This window comes from Brachyistius frenatus, unplaced genomic scaffold (genome assembly GCF_029030835.1).
Source record: "Brachyistius frenatus isolate BFR_SWC_R1_liver_20210118 unplaced genomic scaffold, ASM2903083v1 Contig_41, whole genome shotgun sequence".
Classification (NCBI taxonomy): domain Eukaryota; kingdom Metazoa; phylum Chordata; class Actinopteri; family Embiotocidae; genus Brachyistius; species Brachyistius frenatus.
In genome coordinates this window covers 1,814,261-1,827,122 of record NW_027210640.1, presented here as the reverse complement: position 1 = coordinate 1,827,122, position 12,862 = coordinate 1,814,261, and positions in this window count along the sequence as shown.

Genomic DNA, 12,862 nt, shown 5'->3' with positions numbered 1-12,862 from the left:
ATCCCACAAAGGACACACCGAACACTGGCTCTGATGAGGGCCCTTTGTGTTTTTCATGAGTTTCACAGCCACAATAGACTCTTTTACACTTGGAAGAGGAAGGGGGAGGTGAGGAGTGGTTGTTCACTAGGTTGCAATATGCAACCTCACCACTGGACGCCACCAAATCCTACATACTACTCCGTTGAAGGGGGGGGGACCTCGGTTACAACTCATGCCACATAATTGGCAGTGACCTCAGTTCATTTCCAGCCAGGGACTTGTGTCACATGTCATTTTCTCTTACCTCATACTGTATTTTCTGTCTGCATCTTTACTCTCTGCTTTGAAAAAAGGTGCCATAAAATAAGCCTATAAAAGTCTCTCTGCTCCATCCTCCATGGAAATAGGAATCTTGTCACCCTTACAGATTCAGCTTGAGGCAGTACCAACCAAAAGTTTGTTTCAAAAAGTTACAGAAATAGATATAAATAGATATGGCACACATGAGAACAGATCGAGAATGTGGAAGCTACAGTTGAATACGCCTATTGACAAAAACCTAAGAAAACTTCCCAAAACGCCCTTTTCGTCACTGAAACTACCCGATGCAAGTGGGTGTGGCAGAGTGTAGTTGTGTGTATTGAATGTGTGCACAAACAAAAAAACATTCCTGTATTTGTCTGTGCATTAATGTGAGAGAGAAAATGGTACAAACATGAAGACGGTAATATAACCAGTAGGTCTTAACGGCCATTTCCAAAATCATAACTGGTACATAGGACCAAACACAGCAACCAACCACAGTAAATGCATATTGCTCAGTTGGACTATTTTCCACTATGTTAGAATATTATAAATCGAAATGAGCCAACCCCGGAACTATTTTAACCGAAGCGATACTAGATATATCCTCTAAACTGCTATGACAAGCCAACTGTGTGAAGATCCTGTATTTACGCAGATATCATCTTCCGTAGGCTTTTTATTTCTGAGGGATGTTCACACCTTCGCCCACCTGAATGTCCTGTCGGGCTGCTGCTATAGATATCCACGCAGAGCCCAGTGAGGGGGAGAAGGCAACGACTGAGAAAAAAGTGAGAAGAAGCAAATCAGCAGGAGATGCAGCAGAAAAAGGGAGAGCAGGAGGAGGAAGCCGAGAGAGAGCCTACACAGACTGAAACAGTGGAAGAGACGCCGAATTGGGAACTATAATTCATCTGGTGGTGAGTTTATCAAGAGTGAGCGAATGTGTGAAAAGTGAAAGGAGGAAATGATGACAGAGGAAGAGCAGGAGGATGAGCTCTCTACCTGTCAGCGCATCAAAGCCTTGTCGTGTCATATACTCACTCGCTCCCACACCCACTCATCCCCTCAATGCCTCAACCTAATGAGCCAAGTGCCTCTCAGTGGCTCCTGTATACGCCAGCGCCCTCACACAGCCATTATAAGTCTGTGTTATAGACAATTTATCTCCCTGTACAGCAGCGTTTCTATTTCCATTCTCTGTTATCACGACCTGCACCCTTCACACTGTCATGTTGCCTTCTCACCGACTTCCTCTATAGGCAAAGGCAAAATCTTTACTTGCGCCCCAGCATATGTCAATTAGTGGGCGGTTTCGACCCATTGCGTGGCACACCAACATGTGTGCATACATTTGGCTACATGAGTATTGCTAGGAGCTGATATTCACCAAATCCGCTGTTTTCGGAAGCAGTTAATCTGTTTCTTTCTTCAACCTAACAAAGTTGTTTTGGTAAAGAGCTATTTATCTCTTGCTGGAGATGCTGGTTCTTCTACGAGTTGTATCAGAGGACAGGAACAAACAATATATGCGGTTTGTTGCTGGGGAAAAAAAAGTACTGAAAAGATCATTTGTTGTGATTAATCATGTGGTCAAGACAGCTTGGTCAGTCAGTGTCATTTCAGCACCACATCTATTCAGATGCTGCTCAACTGACTGAATAGCTGAAAAGACTAAATAAACTAAAAACCAAAATTAAACCGCTGCATACCTCCAGGAATCCTTCCCTTTTGCTGATGTCCGGTGTTCCACTAACATTTGCTACAATTATTGTGTTATTTTCAACAACATTGCGGTAACATTTTTAATTCATTTCTAATCCATTACGAGATGAGTTTTCTCCCATTGACTTGGAGTGTTTATTTGATACAATAAACCACAGGAATGTTACATTCAGTCCCTTTGATATTATTCCTATATATTTTCCCTTTGAAGTTCTGGATTTCAATCTATTGCAAACACTCCTTATCTTTTACATAATTCAATGATTATTACAAATTTGCTAATGTTGAGGCATTAAAAAAAATATATATTCTCGACCTCTGACCCTATTAACGATCCCTATATTTCTAAGTACTCTTTAAATAAAAAGAGCCGGAAGAAATTTGTTTCTAAGTGAATAGAGGGGTTTAGGTAGAGCATTGTTTATAGGTATGGCGTTTACTTTCATTTTTGTAATCACACTCAGTGGTGTTGCAGCACTGGGTTCCTGATTTGGTATCATATTTTTATGATTTCAAAAACTATATTAAATGTCAAAAAAAAAAAAAAAAAAGAAACCTCTGTAACACCAGCCTGCATTTCAAACAAGGCATCCCTTACTTACCAACTTAGAAGTAACCGTGCTTACTTTCAGAGACACTGAAACCATTATATAGTACATATCTCCTTCCTGGATGACTGGATGCTCTTTTTACCGGTCTATGTCAAAGCACATCTCCAGGCTGTTCAAAATGCTTCCAGCCAGGCTTTTCACTACAACCAGGAAATTTGATCACTCCAACTTTAGCTTCCTCCACTGTCTGCCTGTATTTTTTAGAATCGATTTTAAAATTGTATTGATTACTGTTAGAGTACTTCACGGGCAGCCCCCCAGTTGCATTAGAGAGCTTCTACATTTGTATAAGCCCTCGTGCACCCTGAGATCCCCCAGGGCTTTCTCTGTTGCCAGACTAAAGTCAAAAGGTTACTGTACTTTGCCGTTATGTCGTCAAGCCTCTGGAAGTATCTGCTTGAGGGAATCACTGACTCGCCATCTTTAAAATGTCTTCCTGAAACACATTTTGTTTCGTATATCCTGGTTCTAGCTAATTTCCCACAGGCCTCTGCTCTCTTTATTTTTTTCAGTCAAAAGGTTTGTACCCACCCACTTGTTCAAGGGTTTTTCTTTCCCTTTAATACCTTCTACATTGGAGAATACTGAAGAAAATAAGACATGTGGTGGATTCATGTAAAAAGCCAAAAGCCTCATGAGGCAGTCACCTGGAATGGCTTCTCTGCAGTCACGAAGGAGTTTGCGCGATGGTGAGCACTGGTCAGCTGCTTTTTCTCCACTCAACTCATCTCAAACAATCTGAAGTGGTTTTGGGTTGGTTGATTGTGGTGCCAGGTCATCTGATGAAGCACTCCATCACTCTCCTTCATAGTCAGACAGCCCTTACAGAGCCTAGAGGTTTGTTCTGGGACAGTGTCCTGTGGAAAAACAAAATGATTGTCCCATTAAGGGCAAACCAGATGGCATGGTGCACCAACACAGACTGTTGTAGTAGTCAGCCAGGTTATGTTTGCATTGAACTCTGACTGAATTGTCACGAGCAAAGTCTCCAGCTTCACGATGGGAAACACATACCACATGTTTACCTTCTCTGCATCTCCAATTTGAACTACTTAGACCAAAGAACACATTTCCAGTTGGGATTTCTTTGCAGCAATTCGTTGATGAAGACCTGATTGATGCAGTCTGCTCCGAAAAGTTGATGTTGAGATGTGACTGCGACTTCCACTCTGGGAAGCATAGATGTGGTCTTTAATCTGATGTGCTGCAGTATTCATTTCTGAGGCTAATAACTCCTATGAACTCTTGGATTTCCTTTCCTGGGGTTGTACTTATGACAGCCAGCTTCATCATAGCACTTGATGGTTTTTGCAACTCGACTTGACTCTTTCCAAAATTCCTCAAATTTATTGGACAAACCTCGATGTCTTAAGAGTTAAGATGGAGTATTGTTTCCAGTCTTTTCCCACCATTGTCCTCGGGGGGGGGGGGAGGGGTTTGCACCCCCTAAAGAAGCAAAATATTGATGCTGTGTAGCACTGTCAAGAGTACAGGTGATTGGGTTGGGGACAATTTCATATTTGTCAATTGTAGAAGCTTAATTGGAGGAGACTTAATTTCAGAGAAAGTTCTGCCGTAGACACAAAGCAGTTAAAGAGTTTACATTTAGGGCCTGATTGACTGAAGGCTTGCGTGTGTAAAATCAGAAGAAACAGAAGAAGTGATTTTGTGTGTATTTTAGTACGATTGAAAGGAACTTAGTAATCAGGTGTGCACATCAGGAGAGACGGCTGCTCTTATTATTGTTGCGAGAAGGAGACGCAGGGAAACCAAAGAATACGTTGAGAACGTGGTTTTACACCCGTGGGAAGATTTTTTTTTTTTTTTTTTTTTAGATGTCAGAGGCAGAAATTATTCAGACATATGGTCTGTCCAGAGGTGACATTTTTGAATTATTAAATAAGCTGAATGATGATTGACAGCCAACAACGAGGAGGAGCCACGCAATACCAGCAATTAAAAAAAACGTCTCGCGACTCGGCATTTCCCTGCCTCTGGTTCAGTCCAGCGTGTCGCTGCCTGGATATCCCGCCCAGTCCCGCTTGGTCAGGTGTGCCGTCACAGGCGCTGCATGTGTCCCGCAGAATTCATAGGTAGCTTCATCAGGTTCACGGGCACTCGCGAGGCACTGAATGAAAAGTCACCTGCTCATCACAGAAAGAGCTGCACCTGCTGATCGGTGTTTGTTAAGAGGATCTCATCCACCGTCCCGCCCCATTTATTTGCCGACGTTTTATGATCGCGTGTTTTTTTTTCCCCTCGACTTTTTGTTTCCTCCGCAGTATTGACTTTCTTGTTGATAGTCTCCTATATCGCGTTTTGTTCTTCTTATATTTGTATTTCTTCATTTCAATGGGATCGGATTTCCTTTTCCTTTTGCGGTTGCTCTGTTTGCCATTACCATTGCTGGAATCACTTTAACACACGCAAAGCCCTCATTTAAGTACAGCGGTTGGCACCAGATATCAAAGACGCAACTACTCTTAGTAAATCACGGGTACAAAATAAATGAGCAAGCTTTTGGAGAAAAATAAAACATGCAATGTAGTGCCCTTTGTTTGAGGTCTTGGTAAATCAGGGCCTTGATGTATTATTGAATATGGTTTAAAGACAGGGGTTATGACTTCTTTTTTTGTTTTAATGAAACAAATGTGAGCTTTCGTTCATTTTCTGAGCTCTTTTAAATATTGCAGGAAGTAGTTGAATGAGTAATTCCAGGAGGAACGGACGATGACCAATTTAACTCACTGACTCAACGACTCACTTCAAAATAATGGTGATAAGAAGTGAGCTGGAGGTTGAATTGTAAAGGAGAATCAGCATCCAGTGGGAGTTTAAAGCTGCCTGTACAGCAACATGGTGCTGAACTGTTACTTCTGGTGTGAACTGAGGGTTAGAGCCCCTCTTTTCCTGCTAAATGTCGCGGTATCACAACTCCTAGCATTCGCGCCATGCTACTCACTGAATTAAAGAGGTCTAAGATCTTTTAACTAGGGAGACTTTTATTGCTGTGTGGATGGGGGTAGGTTTTGATTGCCATGGAAACAAATCATTTCATCTGTAAATCCAGATCTCCACTGTTGTGTTTACCGTTAAACATAACACGAACAGAATAGCAACTACCTCATCTTGCAGTCTATCCCCGAGACACACAATCACACATATAATCGTGCTCTGTTATTCTTGTCTTGTGATAAATATTGTATTTTAACATTTCATACTGTGTCACTGTCACTCCAATTTTTTTTTTTTTTTTACATGTGATTCAACCACAAACACCCATTTCTTGGTGCCTGCTTGTTGGCACTGAGGTGAATATCTACAATATCCATCAAAAGCAAGAGAAACATTTAAGCCATTAAAGAAAGAAAAATGAAGGCTTCTCAAAGAGTCCTTGCCCTCAAACAAGAAATATAAACTTTTCATTTCCAATATCTTTTCTAAATTCTAATTTCAAGATGGATTTCATATTGTACACAGGTTAATGGAAAGTTGCAAATAAAGTACAGACATTTTTAGCAAGAATTAAAAACAAAAAAAAACAAAGCTTATGTGTAAAGAAACTATTGAGGATTATTACAAAGCCTACATGCTGTTGAATATCTTTTTTTTTTTTTTTTTTTTATCTTTAAATGACGGCTAAAATAACTCAGTTTCACCTTTGGTAAATCATAAATTAGAACGCCTTATTTCACTCTTTTAAAACGGATGAATTGTTGGCCATACAAACATCTCAGTTGGACTGCTCCCTAACAATACCCTACATGCGAGGTGCTAAGTGAACATCGGTAAATTGGAGCATCTACCGATGGTCTGAATTTGAGGCGTTTGGCGGACATCTTTGAATTGTATCTGCACATTTTAAAAGCAAGAAATAACCTGGGCCGTACTCTTCCTCTATAAACTGCAGGAGTCCCTGAATGAACACCATCCATACACCGTGCCACCAAAAACCACGTGTGAAATGCTCAACCTGTAATAAACACTGAGATCTCATAGCACGGTCTCAGTTCTCTACACAAGTTTATTATCAAGATCATCCGTAAATCCATAAATATCTTCCGTTCTTATATCATAAACAACCAAATATAAAAAAAAACGTCATTGTTGTACCTGTCGTTTAAATGACCCAAGTTATGTAAAAAACACAAATGTTTTCGTTCTTTAGCTGCCAGGCCGGTGAAAATATACCAGGGGCCAGTAAAACTCTGACCTGCTGGCCGAGAGGGCCAGTTGAGACAAATTTTACGCTGAACCCCGAGGTGTGAAAAATAAATCTAATAGGAATCTCTTGCAGCAACAAGTTAAAGCTTCAAAGTAAAGCTTGCTGTTGTTGCTGCAATCGCTTGTCTCCAAAACCCTCTTCATCATCTGTGTTGTATCAAAAACATAAAAAATAAATAAATAATTTTTTTTTTTAAAAATATGCATATCAGTGCTGCAGTAATGATATATCTCTTTTGAAAACTGTTCACACATTAAGCTCAGTCTAACTACATCAACTGTCACTGGCTCAAGATTATTCTGTAATATAAAAATTTCCAATTAAAAAAAAGCAGCAGTGATATTTTTCACTTTGTGGTGCAAAGTTTTCCAAAGTTCTAATGAGCTTAATGGCTGCAAGCCTACACATCCTTCAATATCTGATGTTTTGACAAGTCTTTACATTTTTTTGCAGAGGCACTATTTCTTTCAGCCCTGACAAGTTTCATATCAGGTAAGAATGGTACATTTATCTGCATAAAATGTGCTTAGTTAAGGTTTATTCTTTCATTTAAAGTACTTACTGAATGATGCTTTCCTATAGTTCGCCCTAATGTGAGTGGCTAATCAAGTGCCATCCAGACAGCTGGAAAGTGCCAATGCCATTTGGGGGGGGGAGGAGGGTGAGGGGTGGGGGGGGGGACCCTTTATCCAGAGCACCACAGGAGAAGTGCCTCTTTAGCATGGTGACCTGTTGGGAATTGATGTGTGTAATGTGCTTGTAATCACCGAGCTGCAGAGAAGCTGGGCCAATCACATTTAGAAACATGATTGTCTCAGCCAGTAAATATGTTATGTTCCCTATTTTTTTTTTTTTTTTTTTAATATTCAAAACTCTTAAATTTTGCAATCAAACATCAGATTAGAAAGTACAAACGTATGAGCTGAAATGATGTGGATTGCAATAAAAAATGATCCCTTACAATTTGGTTGGTTTCAGTCCCAGACTTTACAGAACTTTGCTCATGAAACTAGCCTCTTTAGGTGTACCACAACAACAACAAAAAACTTCTCATTAACGAGCCTATTGGGCGGGAGCTGCGCTGACGGATGAGAAAAGAGTTTCTATTGGTGGGTTTAAAAGTTGAAGTCAGATGACATTTTTATTTCTCTATTTTGTTTCTGCTTCTAAATACGGCATAGCATTCATTTCCACTACGTAAATGTTTTGTATTGTCTGTATTTCATGCCGGCATAAGCCGCACATACTAGTGTCCGCCGCTTGTAGGCGTGCACATATTTTCCAAACACTGATGCCGGTATAATGACACAACCACATGTTGAAAATGAAAACGTAACTATTCATCTCTATGTCTTTTACACCAGCATTTACGAGCATGCTAACGGCGAATCCGCAAAATAACGGACTTTATCTCGTTCTTACCTGTACTTTCTGGAAACGCACAAAAAGACGCATGTGTACCTGTTACCTGTTACATTTAATACGGTGGAAGGAGTAGTTCCGGTGTGACAGTACTTCCGGATTTCAAAATAAAATCTTCGAACGTAACAAAAGAACTGCCAAGAAATTGTTCGACATTAAAAAATACAATGAAATGATTAAGAAAAAAAAACCTGATAAAAATAATATATATATATATGTGTAAAGGCCGGTTTCCTGAACCTTTTTTTGGATCAAGTTTGGGGATTTGAGGAGAGGTGGGACAAACAGGCTCATATAGTCCCTCCAATTATATATATATATATATATTTATTTTTATTTTTATTTATTTATTTTAATGTAGGATGTGAATTGTTTTGCATCTGGCACATTTCTATAAAATGTGTGGAAAGGAACCATGCTGTGCGCTAACATGTTTGCCATAATAACAGAAAAGAGGGATTGATCAAAGCTGAATCATGAATCAGTTTTTACTGCTAATGTTCCAGAGCCTATTGTTTTATTTATCCATATCATGAATGTTTTATTCATACAAATAAAATATTGTATGATCAATAGAGTCTTTGAAGGTCATATACAAATTAAAAAGATAAGATTTATTCATGCTAAAACCCTCTGTTCCCTCTTACTGACAATACTGCTTGATGTCTTTGAATGCACAACTTAACTCTCTACCAAAATATTATTAATGATTTGTCACTTAAATCTTTGGTCACTTAGTTAATGCAGTATATATAAGAGTGGGCTGAAATTGCAAACTGGCTCTCCTTTGGCACAGTAAATTCCCAAGATGTGAATTATCTTCATCCCTAATCTGAGTCAAAGCTCTTTCAGCGTATCATGTCAACTAACATTCCTGAAATCGGCAATCAGTGAATGGCCTTGTCTGACTTTTCCTCAAGTCAGTGGCTCTTGATTGCCGGTGCTCAGTGCAAGGTGACAGAACACTGCTTCTCCTTTAATTAAACCACTCATCCAGTCTCTCTGATTGGCGTCTATTTCCCACATGCTGGCGAACACATTAAGGAAGGGAAAAAGGAGTTATGGAGGAGCTAGGTCATCTTAGCAGGACCATGTGCAGAGAGGGAGAAAAAGTGTGATTGAGGAATAGAAGTAGGTGAGGAGGAAAAAAAGAGGGAATGAAACAGGAGGAGCAGGGGGATGCTGTGAGAAAATCAAAGACAAGGTGCAATCTTTCTTGTTTACAAAGGAGAGTGGGCCACTTCTTTTATCTTTATTTAGACAGAAGGAGAGCTGACAGGGACACAGAAAAGATAAAACACCAGAGGAAAGGTTGGTGCATTGGAGTCATTTTATGAGGAAACAGGGAGACATATAAGCCCCAATGATTTCATATGTACTACTTGTCCCCCACAATACACTCTATCAAGTGTCCAGAACAGTTTCAACTCTCCTCGAAGTTACAGTGAATTCAGTTGTTTGGTTTGGTGTTCTGACTTGCTGATAGAGTTCATTGCTGGATAAAGTATTACTATACCTTCTTTGAGGTCAGCTGCCATCATAGACTGTAACTTGACAATAATCAGCCAAACTTAATCCAAACAGAAAATGTCAGTCTCTGAGAACTACATTTATTCAATTATAGTCTGCAGTGATTTTTTTTTTTTTTTTTTTCCTCCAGTTGCTTTGGTAACATTAGATCCAATCTATTTATGACAACTCCTCCCACTCTAGTTGTGGCACCTTGTATGTGTTTTTCCTGCGTTTTCTGCGGCTTCTGTGGAGGAGGCAGTCAGATGGGCAGAGGTGTGTCCGGTGGATGAGCCACACCAGAATCATCTCTTCCTGACAGCACATCCTGAGGGCTGGGGATGTCAGTTTGCTCTCCAACTCCTCCTAGCAGGATTGTATTTGTCTTTATTTTGGGCTCTATTAGATCTGCTCTTTGCTTTAAATTTCACCACAGGCAGTAACGATTTACATGCCTCAATGTATGTCTGTATATATTTTAAATATTGGTTAAATATGCTGAATATAAATTTGTTTTCCTTTAATCCACACTTCTCTGTGTGGTCTCTTGTATTTTGTCTGGACTTTTAGCTGCTTCATGACACATAAAACTCACAGCAGATGGGTTTTGCCACATGTTGTGCAACTGGAGCGTATGCGATAACCCTTTACTCTGCTTTTAAGACTGACAAGTTAATTGACTCAAGGCAAATTACAAATGAAATATTTCTACTGCTCTCACTCTGAGATTAACAGAGAAAGATTTATATTAGAAACCAATGGACTTCAGCTGCACCTTTTTAATGCTGTAACCCTGAAAAAAGCTACTGCAGCTGAGACACGCTGGCATCTATTAATACTTTTGTAGTAAGTGACTTTTTTTCATTACAGTGTTCTCCGATTCATCCACCTCGACGGCACGGCAAGGTTACAACAGACGTTTTGCCCGCAGAATATTTAATTAACCGTTTTATTGATTAGTCTCACTGATGTAAATTGAATGTATAGAAATGTTGCAATTAATGTCGCATTGATTTTTACCAACAGTGAAGAAAGTTTGAAACAAAAAAAAAAACACAAAATCTGCATTTGCAAAAAAAACAAATACAACTTTATTTTTTTTCTCTTTTTACTCTTTGTCTTATTTTGTAATATTTATTTCTTTACTGGAGTAAAGAGTGAGTAGAAACACATGAGAACACAACAAACTATGTCAGCCAGACATACATATTCAAACATTGTGAGTATTGTGACAACGAGCTCATAGAAAATTGTATCCCTTCTGCTTACTCTGTTGACTTTTGGCTCACAGTGTCTGGTGCCCCCTTACTGACTCAAGTACACATTATCAAAGGAATGTCCAATTATCTGAAGTAAAGGCAAAGACAGGCAAAGGACAATCAAATTATCAGTCCAAGGAACTTAAACGTTTTAGTTTGGCTTATAGGTCACTCACGGTCCTGTCCAGCTCAGTGGGTAGAGAAAGGCTTCACCATTTACAAGGTTAGGAGTCTGATCCCTGCTGGGGCCACACAATGATGAAATTGTTGGCTCCGGTGGGACACTTTCCAGTTATCAATGTATTCATCCTCTCCTTTTTGTTCCACCAGCCCACGATGCAGAAATCACTTGAGGTCTGCCATCTTTAAAGGACCTTCCACATTTATTGTGAATGTGTTTTATTCCACTCTCTACATAGCTTGATTTTCATCACTGTCGCAATTTCAGCTCATACATGACACTCATTGAGCTTTACATAGTCAAGTTATCACTTTGAACATTTTCTTTGTTCTTTCAATGTTTTGAAAAGAGAAAAGATGATGAAAACACAATTTTGGGTAAAATGCATCCATCAAGTTCAGGGACTGATAGACCAAACACTTTGTGATTTTTAGTAACAACATAAAATATATAGTGCATAAAGATGGTCCAGTTATGAAAATGTTTCTCACAGTAAATAGAAGGGGAGGGATACAAATATTAAAATCTGTGATGGATGTACATTTCTGTTCGTCTGTCCTGGTCTCACGAAGGGAAGGGAGGTGTTTTTTTGTTTTTTGTTTTAAATTTGGCACAAACATTCACTTGGTCCCAATGTTTACCTGATTAAATTTTAGGGGTCAAAGGTCACAGTGACCTCGCAAAACAATTTGTGGCAATAAAGCAATATCATATGTGCTAATTATGACTGAATTTCCCACAAATGTCCATTAGGATAAAATTATGAAGTAATACAATTTTTATATCCAAAAGGTCAGTTTTAATGTGACATCAACTTTTTCTGCAAAAGTAGTTTTCTGTCCATTATTTAGCACCATAACTCAGGACCAGAAGGTGGGCTATGACCATATTTTAGTCAGATACTGAGTTGGTAAACATAATCTTGGGTGTCCAACTCGAAACTGTGCTGATTGTAGAGATCTTCTGTGCTGTCAGGTTAAAGATGAGTGTGAAGAATTTACATTTTAGAATTTGTTGCAAATTTCCATATTTGAAGCATTGTCTACTGTCAATCAGCTTTTTTGGCCAATGTGATCACAGATAAGGATTGCTTTAAAGTCTTAACTACTATGTGATAGAAATAAATGTCAACTGCAACCTGGCGGAGACATACAGACGTGAGGTGGTTTTATTTTTGTAGTTATATCATATTTGCAGAGTATAACTTCATACTCTAAGTTTTCTTGGGTTTTTATTCCTGGATCTCTGATGGCTGAACTCGAAAACACGCAGGTCATTCTGTTGTTGCCAACAGGCGGGACTGTGTCTGTCAATTTATTTATACAGAAGAATTGCATGAAAGGAAGGCTGGTCAGACAGATGACAGTATCAAACACAAAACCTGTGTTTTCCAATGTCTGTTAACACCCACATCTTTGCCACTGAAGCTAAGTGCCTCCCTCAAGGAACAAGTCCATGCATTAAAAAAAGCATGAATGGCTGAGCTCCAGTAAGTTATACATTTCAGCTTGTCCCTGTGAGAGCCTCTGTGCACTACTGTGTGGAGTTGAGGAAAGCAGCCCTGCCACGTTAAAGATTTGATTAAGTAAAACCCGCAGCTGAAGTTGATTGATTAAACGCCCTCGCAGTTTTTTTCTTTGAGTTT